This window comes from Podarcis filfolensis (genome assembly GCF_964270895.1).
Source record: "Podarcis filfolensis genome assembly, chromosome: 1".
Taxonomy (NCBI): domain Eukaryota; kingdom Metazoa; phylum Chordata; class Lepidosauria; order Squamata; family Lacertidae; genus Podarcis; species Podarcis filfolensis.
In genome coordinates, this window is record NC_139604.1 from 117,861,248 (window position 1) to 117,882,477 (window position 21,230).

Consider the following 21,230-nt stretch of genomic DNA (forward strand, 5'->3'; position numbering starts at 1 on the left):
TTAGAAATATATTTGTTGAAACTTCTTTCTTTAAACACACAATAGATTGTAATGGGTATGATATCAACTGAAGAGGTTACCATCTGTCTTTGGGCATTTATATATACCTTAACAAGAGGTCAGGAGTAAATCTCATGTGTTTAACCTGTAGACGCGTAGATTCTGGTTGAACGTTAGGAGAAGACATGGCTCCTGTGCCACAAATACAGCACGTACATTAAACCTTATAACTTATTTCCATATAGCTAGAGTGACAGGATTGCCAGTGCCTCGCGACCATTCACAAGGCTTAAGGAAAGCCCTGCTGGGTCAGGCCAGAGGCCCACAGAGTCGAGTATCCTATTCTCACAGTGGCCAAATGAAAGCCTGCAAGCAAGATCTGAATGCAATGTTGCTCTCCACGCTTGCAATTGCCTGCAGCTGATGTGCAGAGGGCATGCTCCCTCTGACGGTGGAGGGGGAAGAGGTAAGTGGGGCAGTGGTACTTCCCTGTCGTGTCACCCACATCGCTGTGGCGCACCAGGAAGGTAAGGTGGCAGTGAGGTCACTGAAGTGCAACTGCAATGCCAGGATTACACCCCACCTGTTATGTATTCAATGGTCTGTGTTTGCCTGAGCTTGAGTCTGGACTAGGGATTCTGAGCCCCTGCGTTCTGATTCAATACATGATATCCAGTCACAGAACATTTCAGGATTTGGGCCACTGCCATTGGCCCTTAAACTCTGAGTTATGATTCGCAGCTTGGGAGTTTAGACAGCCAATCACGTTGAGAGTGGGAGTAGTCCAGGCCTTCAGAAATGTCTATAAGCAGTTGCTTTGCCCCTGTTGTCCAGTTCTGTTAGTTCAATAAAGGTTCTTTATTGTTATCTCTGTGTCTTGCCTCATGGGAACCCACAAACACTTCACCACCCACTCTCATTCTGAAGGACACGTAGGCAGATGGTAGGATGGCCATTGATACATTGCTTTTAAAAAAGCAGGAGGCACATCATTAAAAAGAGGACACTGATTTGCATGAGCTAATGTATGTGCGCAGGTGCTCATTTAAACAGAAATGCAATACATTTCAAGGCACCAAGGCCTCATTCTTGGAAGGGCGTGGTGAAAGAGATGTGCCTGCCTGCATTACTACCATGTGAAGATCACCCTAGAGTTTGAAGGGACTTCGACGGTCACCTTGTGCAATGCTCTGCCAGGAAATCTGGCCCTACAGCATCCAGGGCTGAACTACGCTTCCAGTTGCCAAGGTGGAGAACTAAGTAGAGACTGCTTCAGTCTTCCCCAGCCTGTTGCTCTCCAGATAGACTTTTAACTCCCAGCATGGCCACTGGCCCGGGAATGTGGGACAGGTAATTCATAACATCTGAAGGACAGTAGTTTGGGGACAGCTGCTCTAAACATATGCTGATGCTTTGCAGAGGGAGACTGATGTTCAAGATGAGCATTATCTGCTTTTTTCTTTTTCTTTTTTTGCTGACCAGCTTATTTGTTTATGACATTTATATCCCACCTTTACTCAAGGAGGTGTACATGATTCTCCCTCTCTCCACTGTATCTTCACAACAGCCCTGTGAGCTAAGTTAGGCTGAGACAGGGCCTAACTTATCCAGGATTTGTCCGTCAGAATAGCGTCTGGGCGGAATTTCAGGAAATCGGTAAAAATGTCTGGGAAAACCCAGGCATATGGCAACCCATATTGGAAGTGTTGATTCTTTGATGAATTTCCTTAAAAATAGCTCAAAAACTTCATTGTTATTATTATTATTATTTAGAAGTGGCAAAAAAAGCTAAAAACGTTTGTGTCCAGATTTTCACTTTTTGAAATAGATAAAGGTAAAAAGGTAAAGGACCCCTGGACGGTTAAGTCCAGTCAAAGGCAACTATGGGGTTGCGACGCTCATCTCACTTTCAGGCCAAGGGAGCCAGCGTTTGTCCACAGACAGCTTTCTGGGTCATGTGGCCAGCGTGACTAAACCGCTTCTGGCACAACGGAACACCGAGACGGAAGCCCAGAGCGCATGGAAACGCCGTTTACCTTCCCGCCGCAATGGTACCTAATTATCTACTTGCACTGGTAAGCTTTTGAACTGCTAGGTTGGCAGGAGCTGGGACAGAGCAATGGGAGCTCAGTCCATCACGGGGATTCGAACCGCCGACCTTCCGATCAGCAAGCCCAAGAAGCTCAGTGGTTTAACCACAGTGCCATCCATGTCCCTGACTTTTTGAAATATGGCAACCCTAGCTGAGAGGCAGTGACTGGCCCAAGGTCACCCAGTGAGCTTTGTGACTGTGTGGGCTTCAGAACCCCAGTTTCCCAGGCCTTAGTCCAATACTCTAACCCCTACACCACACTAGCTTGCATATTTTTCCATGAGCACATATTGCAGAAGCAGCACATGACCCCAGTACTCTTACTCTCCAGGGATTTGCCCATGTAGAAAGGCTCCTTCAAGAATTTCTTCCAACCTGGGAAGCATGGCAACAGTATGCATGAAGCTTGTCAAGGTTGTGTGAAACTATTCTCTCTATTAACTATTAGATAAGGGCCAACTTCGTATTGTTTGTATCTGTGCTGAATGGTTGACTAGCAGGGTGGGGGGATTATTCACAATGAAATCTCCAATTTATGCCGGTGGGGCAGCATCTTCCTAACACAGAAAGATGCTTTGAGGACTGATTGCAGCTTTGCCAGATGTAAATGCAGTAGGTGTGTCCCATTTTAAATGCTCAGCTCACAGCTAGCAGTTAAATATGTCACATTGCTACATGCATAATAATATGATGAGCTGCAATGACAAAATGTCATCTTCCCACCAAACATTAAAGCAACAGACACTATTTTCAACTAGGGAGAACAGCTGTTGACTTCGGATCTAACACCCTACCCCACGTGAAATAATGCGGCAGGAAGACAAAACTGGACCATCAATCTTTGGGGTGCTGCATGCAAAATTGAAATAGGTTGTCTTTTTAAAATAGTGGAAACGAAGCCCCAAAGTTCTTCATTTTAAAATTTGATTTTATTGCATGCTCATATAACTAAGTCCTCTGGGCAGTTGTCAGAGAAATTAAAGTATACAACATCCAGCTATGATCTATTCAGAACACATTTCTTGAAATGAATAGATTCTAAGTTAGGGTGTGCACAGATGTGTGGAAAATCTTCAATACGATAATGTACTTCTGTCCTGTTTTCTAATGTCCCTTTCACCCTGCAGTACCTATTGTCTTGTGGAACTGTGGCTTTTTGACCACACATCATGCTGAATTCCATTCCTGCCAGTGGGCATGGTGTGACACAACAAACATCACTGGACAATGCCGCTACTCCCTGCTCCCATTCCACACACAAATGCTTCAGTTTTCCCATGATTCCTCCCTGAAAACAACTGGAAATAACATTATGCCAGTGTGCGCACCCAAATTTCATCACTTTATTCTCGCAATTTTCCAGGTGAAGGGGTTTGCAAACAGATTTTCTTCCTGCAATCAAATAACATGGAGATGAGCATGGAGACTTACAAATGAGCAAATATATCAATTTCAGTTTCAATCCGTTTCTCATTTTCCCAATGTTTTCCGCATTTTCACATCAGTTTGAAATTTTTTAAAAGTCCTCGGAAGAATTCACCAGCATTTAATGCGAAATTTTAATATACACATTTTTGCCAAATACTGTATACATTTTGGTGAATCAATTTTCTGTAATATAGTTTGTTTTTGCATGTTATTTTCACTGATGTCATCATTTATATGCCCACTATATGCATCTTTGCACACTTCACTTGCATTGGAAACTGTGTTGCAAAATTTGAATAAATTTGCTTTTCGAAGGATGGCTATGTTTCAATTGGTGTTTTCATTTTGGGAAGTACGAATGGACTAAGTTGAACTTTATATGTGAAACAAATTGATTTCTCCCCAAACCCTACTTCTGAGGAGACATAGCTGGATTTTCCTCTCGTCAGTGGCTGAAATTATGTTCTCAGAGGTCTCCAGCTCAGGCTTTGGTTATGTCTACACCTGTTCCGTTCAGCAAGGCTGCAGGTTCAAGAGCTGCTCTTCAGGCACAGCAGTTAGCAACCAGCTCACTGCTGTGTGTGAAATTTTGTTAGATCAGAGCCGATACATTTAATCTTTCCACGAAATCTCTGGAGCTCTAGCACGTCACAATTTGGCACCCTGAAGAAGTAAGAGAGAAGAGTGTGATAACAAAAAAATTCTGAAGCCTCAGCATTCATCCCTTCCATCGAGGATGACTATTTTAAGTCTTTTTTTTTTTTTTTGCACTTACGTGTAAGACCTAACAAAGTTCCTAAAGCTAGAAGAAGATACTCCTTAATTAGGTTAATATTTTATTTATGTTACATTCTCCCCCTGGTCATGTCTAACACAGAAGTTCTATTTACAGTCTTGCCAAATACCAAAGTACCAATCAACAGAACATAAATTTGCTTTTGCAAAAAAAAAGAAAAAGGGAAAAAAGTTCAACAAAATTTACACTTGAAAGTCAACTCTTACATTTGTGTTCTTTCCCCTTTCTCTACAATCTCCTCATTTGGAGGGGAGAATGCTTTTAAAAGCCTCTTGGAAAAACTAACCCTTTAAATTTTCTTCTGAGAGTCGTGCTCTCTCATTTAATTTTTGTTCATAACTAACAGAGAAATCTGAAGCACGCTTAGTTAGGACTTAGAAGGATACCCCTCAGTTTTCAACAGTGGCTCCTGTGTAAGTTTGTTATGCTCTATCTTTGTCACCAAACTCTGAGTATAAATTGCATACTGTAATAATTGATATTGTTTTTAACATTAGTGACCATGTGATAGAATCATAGAATCATAGAGTTGGAAGAGACCACAAGGGCCATCGAGTCCAACCCCCTGCCAAGCAGGAAACACCATCAGAGCACTCCTGACATATGGTTGTCAAGCCTCTGCTTAAAGACCTCCAAAGAAGGAGACTCCACCACACTCCTTGGCAGCAAATTCCACTGTCGAACAGCTCTTACTGTCAGGAAGTTCTTCCTAATGTTTAGGTGGAATCTTCTTTCTTGTAGTTTGGATCCATTGCTCCGTGTCCGCTTCTCTGGAGCAGCAGAAAACAACCTTTCTCCCTCCTCTATGTGACATCCTTTTATATATTTGAACATGGCTATCATATCACCCCTTAACCTCCTCTTCTCCAGGCTAAACATGCCCAGCTCCCTTAGCCGTTCCTCATAAGGCATCGTTTCCAGGCCTTTGACCATTTTGGTTGCCCTCCTGTGGACACGTTCCAGTTTGTCAGTGTCCTTCTTTTAGCTTATGAATTTTATTGTTTAATGTTTTTATTTGTACATGGGGGTACTTTTATAGCTCTGTTTAGAGTACGTAATGTTTTAATAATATAAATGTTTTAAGTCTTTTTTATCAATTCAGTACATTTTCTTTTAATTGTCAAATAATTCTGTGTACATTGCGGCAGCCTTTGCTATGTGCAATAAAACTGACTGAGACTGACTGAGACTGTGTAAGTTTGTTGAGGATTGCTACCTAAATTACCTTATCTATGGCAGCCAGTTTAAAATTCAATATTGTGACTTTCTCTCTGGCTGCCCCTAAATTGTGGGCTCTCCCCCTCAGAGATGCATCTTCATTATAGTTATTTATTTAGAGTTATTTATTTATATGTAAAAAAAAATACTTATATAACCACTAAAGTGGTTTACCAAGAAACAAACATAAAAACATGCAATAAAAGCAGTTGTGGAAAGATGTGTTCTCAATTGCCTGCATGAGCCTGACAGAATAGAAAATTTTTGAGCAGGCATTTAAAAGGCACCTGCTGAATCTCTGTTACCAGAGGATTCCACAACACTGAGATGATGGACACTAAATCCTCAGTTTGTCAAATCCTTGTTGTCAAATGAGCCTTGCCAGTTTGGGGGATGACCAACAGCTCCTGCAGATGGTCTCAGTGACCGAGATGGGATACAAGGGTTCTGGCTGTTGCTGAGGTATCCTGGACTTTGTAAACTTTGTTCAGGGCTTTGTAAACTAATGGAAGGACCTTAAACCTGACCCGGTAGTAGATGGGGAACCATTGCAGATGCTTTAACAAGGTGGTCACATGTTGTGGGCTGGAAGGCCCCATTTGGCCATTGCATTCTGCACAAGTTGGAACTTCTGAACCAGGCCCAAGGTCAGCCCTCTATAGAGCAATTGCAGTAATCCAGCCTTGAGGTTGCCAACACGGGGAACCAAACAAAGCTGGTAAAAGGCACTCTTAACAACAGGGGACACTAAAACCTCTAGTGATAAAGATTATAATTTATCCATCAAACTCTCTGCTCTAATCTTTGGCAGTTAAGGGATTTTTACTTTTATTTTGCAGAGGGGCACTTCTTTGTTTTGGATAAGCTATATTGTGCTGCTTTTCCCTGGTACTGTTATACTAGTTTGTTTTATTACAGAATACTATCTGTTTTACTTCTTTTATCTTTTGAATGGGAGGGCTGCTTGTTCCACTGGCTTCGTCCCTCTTGTTGACACGGCTCCTTCTGATTCCCCTGTGGTTGTGTCCTGGTTTAGACATAAGAATATAAGAACCGGTTCTGTGAACCACCCTGAGACCTCCAGATATAGGGTGATATATAAATTCAATAAATGGTGCATGCTCTAGTTATCTCCCGCTTGGACTACTGCAATGCGCTCTACGTGGAGCTACCTTTGAAGGTGACGCGGAAACTACAACTAATCCAGAATGCGGCAGCTAGACTGGTGACTGGGGGCAGCCGCCGAGTCCTGAAAACCTACATTGGCTCCCAGTACGTTTCTGAGCACAATTCAAAGTGTTGGTGCTGACCTTTAAAGCCCTAAATGGCCTCTGCCCAGTATACCTGAAGGAGCGTCTCCACCCCCATCGTTCTGTCCAGACACTGAGGTCCCGCGCCGAGGGCCTTCTGGCGGTTCCCTCACTGCGAGAAGCAAAGCTGCAGGGAACCAGGCAGAGGGCTTTCTCGGTAGTAGCACCCACCCTGTGGAACGCCCTCCCATCAGATGTCAAAGAGATAAACAATTACCTGACATTTAGAAGACAACTGAAGACAGCCCTGTTTAGGGAAGTGTTTAATATGTGACATTTTAATGTATTTTTAATCTTTGTTGGGAGCCACCCAGAGTGGCTGGGGAAACTCAGTCAGATGGGCGGGGTATGTATGTATGTATATATGTATGTATGTATGAATAAATAAATAAATAATTTATATAATAATCTGCTGAATCAGACTAAAGGACAGTCTACTCCAGCACCTTAGCCTCACAGGTGGCAAAGAGATGTCACAAGCAGGACCTGAACACAAGACCATTTTCCCCTCCTGGGGTTTCTGGCAACTGGTATTCAGAAGCATAATGCCTCCAACAGTGGAGGTAGATCATAGCTGTGAGACTTACTGCTATCTAGTTTATTCTTTGAGCAAAATACTTTTGAGGGTGCACCCAGTATTGCCAAGTTGTCTGTGGGAACATGAAGTCTGATATTCAGCATCAAAATCCATAGATGTGGGGGTTGTCAGAGTGTGATGGGGAGAGCCCTGTTCTATGTGTAAAGTAACTGGAAGGATGCTGTCATGTCAAGTCTTGAAGACATGTGTCACTCATTTCCAGCCTCTTTTGATAACTGACAAGTAGGGACTTGCCTGGAGCATCAAGAGAATAAAGGATGACACAGCTCACTGAGCCAAAACCTCCGCAATAATTTCCCTCCTACTCACATATGGGTTCATCCTTGGCCCCCAAACATGTTCAAATTGGCGCTATCAGTGCAGAGTTTGTATAGAAGAGAAGCGTTTGCATAGACTGGTGCTGGTTGTTGCAATGTCTGGTGTTCTTCTAATCTAAGCAAAGCCTTTGCCTTGGAAAGACTGCACCACTTGACTGAGAGAAGCAGTAAATCATTAAGAGCGCAATCTGATGTGTGGCTACTCAGAAATAAGTATCACTGAGTTCAATGGGACCTACTCCCAGGTAAACATGCCTAGGACTGCAGCCTAAAGAGGATCTTAACCAAGACACTGGGCAGGCTATCCAACCATGAATATTTTAGACATGCAGATCCCTTGATGTGCATTACAGTCTCAAGTAGGTCACAGTATGGATGTAAAAGGTAAAGGACCCCTGACAGTTAAGTCCAGTTGCAAACGACTCTGCGATTGCGGTTTACTGGACAAGGGAGCTGACTTTTGTCCGCAGACAGTTTCCAGGTCATGTGGCCACCATGACTAAGCCACTTCTGGCGAAAGTGCACAGAAGTGAGCAGTGCACAGAAACGCTATTTAGCTTCCCACCGGAGTGGTACCTATTTATCTACTTGCAGTTTGACATGCTGTTGAACTGCTAGGTTGGCAGGTGCAGAGACCAAGCAATGGGAGCTCACCCTGACGTGGGGATTTGAACCGCCGACCTACCAATCGGCAAACCCTGGGCTCAGTGGTTTAGACTACAGCGCCACCCGCATCCCCTAGTATGGATGTATATGGAAATAAAAGCATTCTATTAGAAATACAGATTGAATCCTGCATATAGACACAGATATAGGGGAGTTTAACATGACCCTAAGAAATGGCTCCACTTTTATCAAAATGGCATTGGCTTTCCTTGATGTTTCACCATGGGAGAAACCTCCACATTTGCTTTCAGTTTCACTTTAGGTAAAATTTCAGTGGCAGCTCAAGAAACAGTCATCCTGTCGCAGACTGGTAGTGACTGGAAAGCTTAGGGAAGCTTTTAATGTTTAATAGATTGTTGTATTTTAATATTCTGTTGGAAGCTGCCCAGAGTGGCTGGGGAAACCCAGCCAGATGGGCGGGGCATAAATAATATATTATTATTATTATTATTATTATTATTATTATTATTATTATTATACCAGTAAGCTTTTATTCCTCCCATGTGGAACGTTTGCATAGGCTGGGTCCTTGGTATACTTCGGATACCATGAATTGTTGTAAGCTGCCTTGGGGATCTCAGTTTGAGGACCTTAGTGCTATAAATATTTCCCTCTATTTCCTTCCAATGTTCACGTATAAGTGTCAGGTATAACCAACACAACCTGCATACAGGAGGGAAATATCAGCTCAGGGAAACCCCAAGGTTTGCAAAAGTACAAAAGAAAATTTTTAGGGAATTGAAGCTAGGTGTGGCGGGGGGGCGGCATGTGAGAAATAAAACAACCAATCAGGATTGAGCATGCTCAGTTTTGCATGGAAAATTGACAGACAGTTGTGAGGGGAAATGGAAGGTGGAGAAGAGGGGGGAAGAGTGTGGCACAGCTGACATGCTGCTCAGGAAGTTCTCCACATTGCATTAGTAGTTGTAGTTGTAGTAGTAGTAGTAGTAGTAGTAGTAGTAGTATTATCTACCCATCTGACTGGGTTGCATTGGCCACTCTGGGCAGCTCCCAACAGAGTATCAAAAACACAATAAAACATCAAATGTTAAAAACCTCCCTATACAGTGGTACCTCTGGTTAAGAACTTAATTTGTTCCAGAGGTCCGTTCTTAATCTGAAACTGTTCTTAACCTAAAGCACCACTTTAGCTAATGGGGCCTCCTGCTGCCGGTGTGCCGCTGCTGCACAATTTCTGTTCTCAACCTGAAGCAAAGTTCTTAACCCGAGGTACTATTTCTGGGTTAACGGAGTCTGTAAGCTGAAGCGTCTGTAAACTGAAGCGTCTGTAATCCGAGGTACCACTGTACAGGGCTGCTTTCAGATGTGTATTAAAAGTTGTATAGTTCTTTATCTCCTTGACATCTGATGGGAGAGCGTTCCACAGGGAGGGCACCACTACCGAGAAGGCCCTCTGCCTGGTTCCCTGTAACTTTACTTCTTGTAGTGTGGGAACCACCAGAAGGCCCTCGGAGCTGGGCCTCAGTGATATGGGTGGAGACACTCCTTCAGGTATACAGGGGCAAAGCCATTTAGGGCTTTAAAGGTCAGCACCAGGACTTTGAATTGTGCAGATTCCATTCTGGAGCTCATTCTGATAGAAATTAATAATGGATTCCTGTTTTCATCTTGGAAACCATGGAAGCCTCTACCGCCACACGACAAGATAAGAACTAAACTTTGGCCTTATAAATTCTAAGCTTTCTCTATGGCACCCCCATCTCCTTCTTATTTTAAATCGGCAGGATGAAGCAATGCACTTATATAGGCTTAAAATAACTTGGATAATCCTCAACTTTGAATAGCCTGTGGTGGTTGCAAAGTACCCCTAGCAGTGAAGGTGTTAATCAGCATATACTGTCTCATCTGCGTCTAAGAAACCCTGCAATTAAAATTAGTACTCTTATGCATGGTCCCCAGCTTGCTGCTATTCAAAAGCTCCTCTCAGCATATACTGGGGATGCAGAAGTCCTTTTGAAAGTAAATAATTGAAAAAAAATTAGAGGGATTTTCAAAGATTGTTGAGCTTTCCTTTAGGACCAGTGCAAAAGCCCTCTCCTTCTGTCAGAGTACAAATTACCCCCATATGGTGATGTCCATTCTCTCAACTATAATTTATTCATTATGCAAAGTGCTGAATGCTGAATGGTGAAATCTCAGCAGCAGAACAATAAAGACTTTTGGAAGCTAATAAGTGTCTAATCAATGAGAACCTAATCTACTATAATATGCATTGCTTTACAAGCCGTTCAGATGTATAGATAATATTGTGTATAGTGTATAGGGGTTTGCGAATACAGATTTTAAAACGTATACTTTGTTTTCTTGCAGGTATCGGTCGATACTCTGCCTCTCACATACACACATCAATATCAATTTTCTTCTTCTGTTTCACTTCACACATAATGGGAATAATTATTCAAAAACCATAACAAAAGGGAAAGAAATAAGGAAAAATGCCAGTCATTATACTTATACATCTGTATGGATGCGTATATTTGATTAGCCATGAGAGGTGACTAATTTGGAGAATATTTACAATTATTGGAAAACAGAACTTCTTTTTGAACACTTAAATTTGCTTTCTCTAGGGCACCTCTCCTTTCCCCGAAGCCCCCTGTGATTTTTGTTTAAAAATCCATGGGGGGAAACAATAGGAACTTCTTTCCTCTTCCATTCCCCAGAACAGTCAATGTTTCTTTTCTCTTTTTTAATTGGTCCTGTTTCTGTGTGAGATAGACTATATCCTTTTTTATTCTTAAATCAATTCAAAGTGCTGGTGCTATCTCAAGTCCTTGGCTCCTTCTGCACCATACATTCACAGAGGTATCATACCATTTTAAAGTAATGGCTCCGCCTTCCCCTGAAGAATCCTGGGAACTGTAGTTTGTTAAGGGAGCTGTGAGTTGTTAGGAGATCCCTACTGCTGCCACAGGACTGCAATTTCCAATGTGGCTCTGTGAGGAGAATAAGATCTCCTACCAACTCCCAGCACCCTTAACAAGATTGTGATATTATTAACATCAGGCATGTGCTATTAAACCAGAGATAGACAAGAGCTTTATAGAGAATCAAAAGTATTTTTAAAGAAAAAGCATTATAATACCCTCCACTCACCCATAAGGCAAAGGGAAGGATTCAAGGAGTGGCTAGAATATAGTTTGACAGACTATATGGTCTTTGTTTTCGCTGCTCCTAGGATACAGATTCCACCAAGGCATCATTTTTATTTTTATTTTACAATGTCCTTACTTTAAATGACACAAATTTCACTCAGTCTCTCTCTCTCTCTCTCTCTCTCTCTCTCTCTCTCTCTCAATTTTTTTATATAAAAAAGAACAGCTTGTTTCACTGTTTTGTTCTTTAAATCCTCTTAATCCACTTTATATTGGCTTGTATTGCCGTCCCTGACAGAAAAGGTGCCAGCAAGATGGTTCGTTCTTGTCGCAGCCAGCCACACACATTAGCAATCCTCACAGCACTTGCCAAGTCGAACTCCATGTCCTCTTCTTCCTGTAGTTTTCCTTTCCACAGTCGTTGACATTAAGTGTCTCCCCTATTTCCGGCGACTCCTGTTCTCTGGTGATAGTGGTTCATGTCAGCCTCCCTATCTGTCTCCTCATTTCTTTCTCTGAACATGCCACCCTCTCCCTTTATAGCTCTCTGCATTTAAAAAGCAAGTCCTTCCCACTGCAAAAAAATAAATAAAAATAAGTAAATAAATCTTGATACTCTTCCTTTGTTCTTTGTCATCATCACCAGCCGGCTCAGAATCCCAAGTGTCTTGTTCCTAGAACAGTCACTGGCTTATCCCATAGGCTTCCTGATATTCCATACTGCGTAAGTATTGGGTTAAAGGCAAAGCTGTTTGTGTGTGAGAGACAGGGAGGGTGGGAGAAAGAGAGAAACAGGGCAACAACAGGGTCTCGTAAGCTACTTTTCTAGAAACTTGTAGGCTATGGGGGTTCTTGCGGAAAGGGGAATTCAATCGATCAATCTGTGGACTATTGAATCCCCAATATAAATTGACGGTGCAGTGTCCTAGCATCCCATAACGGAAACATTAGTTGATAAAACAGCAGCATCGATGCATTAGATAAAAACAATATTTCAATCCGTTAACAGCTTGGAGGTGAATACAGATGGCCATTTACCCCAATAGTAACTTAATGGGAGTCGGCATGCAATCACATGGAAAAACATTCGGGTGGGATCTGTCCAAGCGGCGAGGTGGTCTTTTCTGCACCTGCTAAAAACATTTTTGTTAAGACAAGCGTACCCAGATGTTTAGAAAGCTGTTGTGAGTTTTAATCTGTTTTTAGGCTATTGCTATTTTAGTTTTTCAAAGGACTTGAATTACAGTTAATTTATCTTAATGGAGATATTAATGTTTTATCTTCTCTTGTAAACTGCTTTCCTTCTTCTTTTTTACAGTCAGGCAGTGTAAAAATGTTATTAAAGAAAGAAAGAAAGTTCTCAACCCCACATCTCATGACACACTGCAAACACTGCCTAATAAACTGGGTCGGGCGTTAACAAACTTCACCAAAGAGCAGAATGATCCCAAGGTGAAATACATCACCCACACTTCAACCCCAAACAATAAGTAATAAAACCCTAGTTGGCGTTAGATCATCAGTGTGTACCCCCAACCACCCAGTGGTGAGGGTTGGGTGTCTTGACTGAGCTCAGAAAATCAGAGTATTCTACTGCAACTGTCTCCTTCTTCTGGTGGGGTGCAGGTGGGGGGAAATTACTTTATTCCAAACCTGTTCACACCTGGGAACTTCTGACAGGCAAGTATGAATAAATGGAGGGCAGTGTCATCTCAACCCTGCTATCTAATTAAAATGAATCCTGGAAATCCACAGTCCTTCTTCTTCCACCTCCCAATAAAAATAAATAGCAAGTTGCAGATTATTTTCCATAACAAAGGGTGGGGGGGAATGTTAACAGACAATGCAATGTTTTGTTTTCCTCAAGGAGGTATGAAAATATTAGCCAATGTTCAGCTCTCCAAGTCTCAAAATATTATGGGTCATATCCTAGCATTGCAATAGGTCATTGCTCCATCATTCCTGCTTTATGTCACTGTGGGCTTTAGGACATAATAGCCTGCGAGGAATCACAGAAGCCTAATTCAAAGATGGGGGGAGACCTGGAACTGAAGTATAATTGCGGAACACATAGCCCTTGACAGGTTCCTTTCAAAGGAATTCAACACAGTTGTGAAGAGCATTGTTTTGGCCACACAAAGAACTACTTCTTGCTTTTTAAAAATCTGTCTCATCGGTGACAGAGATGATCATGGCCCGTGGTGTGTGTGTGTGTGTGTGTGTGTGTGTGTGTGTGTGTCTATTTGTGTCTATTCCTAGGTGTCTGGCTCATAAAGGGGCCAGCTCAAAGTATTAGGGCGGGAAGTGGAACCATTGTCCAACTTGGTCTGACACCACCTCAGGTTGTGCAGGAATACCATTGCACATTTTTTATTTGCTTTGGATATAGTTGGTTGAGAGAGTTGCTAAGATGGAGACCTGTATAAAATACGAATACATCCAGTCCTAGCTTTAGATAGCTATTAACAGAACAGAAGAACAACTTTGCTGGATCTCACCAATGGCCCATCTAGTCCAGCATCCCATGTTTCCAGTGGCCAACCAGATGTCCGTGAGAAGCCTGCAAACAGGACTTGTTAAGGACAGTGTTTTAATTTACAGAAATTGGGAATGCTTAAATGCACTACTGTGTGTTTAATTCTGGAATGCTCCCCAGTAACTCTGGTGCAATTGGTTAATTTTGATCATATGGGAGGTATCCTTACTACATTCTCCATTTTGTTTTGTGTGTGAGTGACTCGACTGTAATGCCTGCATCTCCATGAACACTGAGGAAATGACAGTGCTAGATAACTCTCTGGACTCAGCTACATTAGCAAAGAAAAAGACGCTTTATATGAGTTCTAAAACTGTGGCACCAGATGGAGCTGTGGAGTCCCATCTTTCACCAACAAGATTTCCCTTTGTGAAGTTTACAGTGTGTTTAATTGAATCGCTTTTTGCCATGTGTCTAGATCCAGCCTCACTCTCTAAATGCAGTAGAGGAGTGCTAATGTTTCTGAGTGAATGTTGTTGTCTTTTTAATTGTATATATTGATTGTTTTATGTTGCTATGGCCGTTGGCTAATGCGAATAAAGTTTATCTGTCTATCTATGTGACAGAAAGAAGTACAGAAGTTGATGTTCTCCCAAAGAAACAGTAAGGAGAAGTCTACTGGAAGGAGAAACTTCTCAGAAGGAACTGCATAACCTTGCTGGGTCATGGACAGAAGGCTGGGCTTTTCTGGGAAAGGGGGCAAGGGGGAAAGCGGGGGGCACACTCAGACCTGGAAATCCCAGACCTGTGGCACAAAAGGAATAATAATAATAATAATAATAATAATAATAATAATAATAATAATAATTTATTTAGGAAGTGCAGATGAGCCCTGAAGCATACACGATGTGCCAGATGAGCAGAAATTTTTCCATGCTTTTATATGTGCAGGAGACTACATTGCAGGTCTAGAACAAAATATCATGTACATATGAAATGTTTCTATTCATAGAAAAATGCAAGTAATCCATCACAGGGATTTTGGATTATGCCTTTACCGGGGGCCGGGGGTAGGGGTGTTTCCAGGTGTGCGTGCATGTTTTCCACCCCCCTCTGAAGTGATGTTAGTAAGAAATGGTCACATTGTAACATTTCATCTACATGGCAATGCTTTTATGATGGGCTCATCACTGAGGCTGAGTTCTTAAAACCTACAGTACAAATATTGGTTTATGTAGAGGCAAATATTCCCAGCTCAGCAGGTAGTTGGTATCTAAATTGCATTCAGACTTCACATAAATACACATGTCAAAGCAGTTATCTGGTAATTTTTTATTTATTTTTAATGTACTCTTAAGGAATGCAGTTCAGATAGGGAAGTGTCAGTTATTCCACGCATCTCTCGTTTCCGGCTCATTACTTTAAGCTTTTGACAGGGGTGGAGCTGAGAGAGGGGGTCAGAAATCCACTGCAGGCTTTTTCTCTTTACAATTCAGTGTGAATTGAGAGAGAGAGAGAGAGAGAGAGAGAGAGAGAGAGAGAGAGAGACTCCCCTGTCTGTTTCCAACCATTTTAAGCAACCTATCCACTAAGTACACGCCCTTTCCAGCACCTGAGAATCCAAGCAATCGACTATTCCATTCGATTGAAAATCTTCACCCTTTCATGCTCATCAGCTAAATTACCATTATCTAACTCAAAGCCAGTACATCGCCTTCGGTCTCCTGACATTTCATCACATTTTAGCATGGCCAAGAAGAAGGTAAGGCACCACAGCTGGGTTGGGAAACCCATGGACCTGCAAATGTTGCTAGACTACATCTCCCATCATCCCTGACCATCGGACATACTTTCTGGGGGTGATGGGAGTCTTAACAACATCCAGAGGTCCACAGTTTCCACATCCCTGAATAATAATAATAATAATAATAATAATAATAATAATAATAATAATGGAAACAGTGAGAATGATCAGGAACATGACAGAGAGAAAATCCTATAGAACTCAGTGGAACTTCGTTCTTTTGTTCTGAGTAAAAATGCTAAGGACTGCAGTAAAAGGCTGCAGACTTTACCCAGGTACCTGGGAGTAAGCTCCATTGAATTCAATGGGACTTGTTTCTAGGTAGACAAGGTAAGGTTCAATTTACAATAAAGGAATAAACACTCCCCGTGTTTCCTAAAAAATGACCGGCTACTGAAGCACTGCAATTAAATAATTTAAAGCAGATTAGTGACCTTTTCCCTCAAAATTATAGGAAGTGTTTCATGTGGAATTTCCTTCATTTGGTGCAGGTATTTTATTTCCAGTATAAACAGGACTCAGTCTTTGCAGCCACACACACATAACACCACTTTTAACTGTTCTCCGGGGGATGAAAAAGGAAAACAGGGGCATTCCGGTATGAAATCAGAAACTGGGATGGCTTCTGTAATTCTGGGCCTGTCCCCGGAAAATCAGGACCATTGGAGGGTATGCAAATCATTTTGAAAGTGTGCTCCACTGCTACCTCACCCTGGTTGATGTAGACCTGCTTATCCAGGACACAGCAATTGTATTTCCTGTATGACAGACCACCAGTGATCACTCTCACACATGATCACAGAAGGATTAGGAAGGATGCCACAGCAGGGATTGCCTTGTTCCTGCCCCCCTTGCCCTCTATATGCTTTCCAAACAAAACATGGGCTTCCATCCCTGCTACCCCACTTCTCCAGTGGTTAGCCAGTGTGGTGTAGTGGTTAAGAGCGGTAGTCTTGCAATCTGGGGAACCGGGTTTGAGTCTCCGCTCCTCCACATGCAGCTGCTGGGTGACCTTGGGCTAGTCACACTTCTCTGAAGTCTCTCAGCCCCACTCACCTCACAGAGTGTTTGTTGTGGGGGAGGAAGGGAAAGGAGAATGTTAGCCGCTTTGAGACTCCTTAGGGTAGTGATAAAGCGGGATATCAAATCCAAACTCTTCTTCTTCTTCTTCTTCTTCTTCTTCTTCTTCTTCTTCTTCTTCTTCTTCTTCTTCTTCTTCTTCTTCCAATCCCTGCTCCACTGGTGATTGTCCATCAGCAAGGGTTTGATGGCCTAGGACTCGGGCTCGGACTCGGAACCAGAGAAGACTCAGTCCGCACCGGATCCTTTGCCTCAGGCATCATCTGAACCAAGTCTGGGGCCTGATTCTGAAGAGTCCCAGTCTGCACAGGTTCCCCTGCAACAAGCACCAGCTGGGCCGAGTCAGGGGCCATCACTTAGAGCTGCTGAGGCAGACTCTGGGTCTAGTAATAATAATAATAATAATAATAATAATAATAATAATTTATAATAATAATTTATTATTTATACCCCGCCCATCTAGCTGGGTTTCCCCAGCCACTCTGGGCAGCTTCCAACAAAACACTAAAATACAATAACCTATTAAACATTAAAAGCTGCCTTCAGGGCTGCATTAAACAGGGCTGCCTTCAGATGTCTTCTAAAAGTTTGGTAGTTATTTTTCTCTTTGACATCTGGTGGGAGGGCGTTCCACAGGGCGGGTGCCACTACCGAGAAGGCCCTCTGCCTGGTTCCCTGTAACTTGGTTTCTCGCAGCAAGGGAACCGCCAGAAGGCGGTTGTAGTAACCCACTGATGTCTCCCGAACTGTAGAGACTAAGGTCTGAGAGAACGAGAGACCTGAGTACTCACAGGAGGAGTGCTCGCCTTCGGGCAAAACAGGGAGGTGAGTCTCAGGGGGATCAGGACCGGCCGCTACCCCGACAAAGATAAAAGGCTGTTGGACCCCGCCCCAGGTTGCGGGAGCAACATTGCTGTATACTAGATCCTGCCTGAGATCCTGTACCTGTCCTTGCCTGGTTTCCTGCCTTGTGTCCTGCCTTGGCCCTATCGGACTGACTCCCAGTGGAACCTTCGGGTTCGGGACCGGTCCTGGACCGCGTTTCATGGGTTACCCCCAGGCCCAGCACAAAGGGAAGGGAGTGTCAATCTGTTTCTCTCTCCTACAATCCCAGCACTGGGAGCCCTGGGGAGAGTAATTTCCCCATGACACCCATTTTAAGGATGAACCTCTCAGCTGGAGAACTGAAAGGAGTGAGTCATGATGCTTGTCCTGGAGTTCAACATTTGCTGGAGCAGAGGCTGACCCAACAGAGCCCTCTGCAGACAATCTGCCACTGCTGATCATTTCTTGCAAATCCCCAGCTCGTTTTGATGTGCGGCTGTAAAAAAAAGTTATTGTGGTAGCCGTTTCTCCCTTCCCTAGCTTCTCCTTTGTTCCTTTCTCTCGACTAATAAGGTGCCGCTAGAATATCACAGCGTTGTTTGCAAACATTTTTATGTTTGTTTTTCCCTATAAAAAGAGATAATAATGTTATGTTCCAATAATATTAAGTTGCAATGTTATTTGCAAGATTGCAGAGCTTTTAATTTTCTGATTATTTCCACAGTGGGAGTTTCAGCTCAATTTCTACTAAGACACTTCTATCTGTTTTGGTTATTTTTTTTTTATTACAGCTAGAAGCAACAATAATTGCCTTTAGCGTATGACTGAGGAGACAATTGCCATCCCTAAAGACGAAAATCATCAGCATGCATTTTTGATGTAATTTTTTTGCAAATTAATTGAAGGGTCCCATAAATATTATATATACAAAAAATTGTTTTGTTTGCACATTCAACCAAAAAAAAATCTATCTTAAAAATGTTTCAGGCAGAATTGATCCATTTTTTAAAAAGAAGACCCTCACATACAAAAATGTTTACATACTGAAACATAAGCTGAGTTACTCTTGCTATGTAAAAAGTCTGAGAGAGAAAGAGGGAGGAACCTTCTAAATTTCATCTCCAGGGAACAGATATGCTACTCTGCGCCACACTTGCACTGTCTAGTACAGTTGTCCGCACTCTCTTTTGATAACTGGGACACTCTGATTTCCTGAGTTAAATGTGGCGTCACATTTCACACTCTTGCCCAAATAGCTTACTTTTATTGTGCAGAAATCAGATTTACCCATCCTCAAAGGCCATCCGCATAGGGACATGGAAAGCTGCCTTATACCAAGCCAGACTTTCGATCAATCTAGCTCAGTACTGTTTACACAGACTGGCAGATTCAGGCAGGCATCTCTCACAGCCATACTTGGAGGTGCTAGGTAGTTGGACCTTGGACCTTCTGCATGCAAAGCAGATGATCCACCACTGAGCTACGACTCTTCCCTGTGTTTCTGAACCATGTGGAGAAAAGAAGAATTGGAGCAAAGTTTCTTGGAATATGTATTTCTGTTGCTCTCCTCCATAGACTATGGTCATATGGTGGAATTTACTCAGAATTCTTTCCCATTTGCCAAAACTTCTGAGAATCCTCCAGAAAAATAATCTCTCAAAGGACCTGTTGATGTATTAACTTATGGTCTGTGTGTGTGGTTTGGGAGCTGCACGGTCAGGGGAAAAGCAATGCTCCCCAGGGTTGTAAAGACTGCGGAGAGAATAATTGGGTGCACTCTCCCCACCTTGGATCAAATCTACGCTTCCAGGTCTCATAAGAAAGCTGCAGAGATAGTGCAGGATAGTGCGCACCCTGGAAATGATCTCTTTCAGCTTCTGCCTTCTGGAAGAAGGTACAGTACAGGGTTATAAAGACTAGGACTAGCCGCTTGAGAAACAGTTTTTATCCAAATGCGATTTTGGTTTTAAACACAGTGTAAGGTAGTCTCTATGGGAGTATATTGTATTTAATTATGGGCTATCAGAGTTTTTGGGGGGCTAAACAGGCTGGGGTAGCAGGATTGTTGGTTTTGAATGTCTGATGTAGATTTTTCAATTTCGTTGTTCTGTATGGGACAATGACAATAAAGATTATCTTATTGTATTTGGAAAGTTTTCCTTTTGCTCTCGTCAAGTTCGGGTGGCTGAAGGCTGAGCAGGGTTAGAACATTAAGGAGAGCCCTCCTGGATCAGGCCATGCAGTCCACTATCCTAGAATCATAGAATCATAGAGTTGGAAGAGACCACAAGGGCCATCGAGTCCAACCCCCTGCCAAGCAGGAAACACCATCAGAGCACTCCTGACATATGGTTGTCAAGCCTCTGCTTAAAGACCTCCAAAGAAGGAGACTCCACCACACTCCTTGGCAGCAAATTCCACTGTCGAACAGCTCTTACTGTCAGGAAGTTCTTCCTAATGTTTAGGTGGAATCTTCTTTCTTGTAGTTTGGATCCATTGCTCCGTGTCCGCTTCAAAAACAGTTTTTATCCGAATGCGATTTTGGTTTTAAATGCAGTGTAAGGTAGTCTCTATGGGAGTATATTGTATTTAATTATGGGATATCAGAGTTTTTAGGGGGCTAACCAGGCTGTGATAGCTGGGATAGCAGGCTTGTTGGTTTTGAATGTCTGATGTAGATTTTTCAATTTCGTTGTTCTGTATGGGACAATGACAATAAAGATTATTGTACCATCGTACCAACTTCAAGAACATAAGAAGAGCCTGTTGAATCAGGCCAGTGGCTCACCTAGTTCAGCATCCTGTTCTCACAGTGGCCAACCAGATGTCAGTTGGGAGACCTCAGGCAGGACCTGAGCACAAGAACACACTCCCCTCCTGTGGTTTCTAGTATCTGGTTTTCAGAAGTATTTCTCCCTCTGGCTGTGGAGGCAGAGGAGAGCCATTGATAGCCTATCCTCCATCCTTATTGCTCCCAAAAGAGCAGAAGTGCAGCAAAAAAATGTGATGCAGCTTTCCCAACAGCGAAAACGATCCCTAATCCGGACAGAAAAGTCGTTGATTTTTTTGTTTTGTTTTGTTTTGCATTTTATTTTTGGCAAATTCGCAAAAATAAAAAAATGAAGTTATTGAGCTATTTTTAAGGGAAATCCCCAAGGACGACACTGCCAACATGGGTTGCCATACATCCTGGTTTCCCCTGCCATTTCAGCGATTTCTACCCGGACACTGCTTCTGACTGCAGTATTCTGGAAATTCTGGACTTACGACAACCCTACTAACAACTTATAATAGCCTGGCAATTTTTGTTACAAAGTTAGTACAGAACTTTTGACACCTTTCTGCACGGCATGTGTTCAATCAGTCAGTAGTTTTATTTTTATACTGCCTTTCCAAAGTTAAAACCATGCTCAAGGGCTCCCCCCCAACCCCCGTGCACACCCTCCTCCCAGCTGTCCAGTCCACCAAGGGAATGCAACACTTGCCCCATCCCGTGCACCAGCA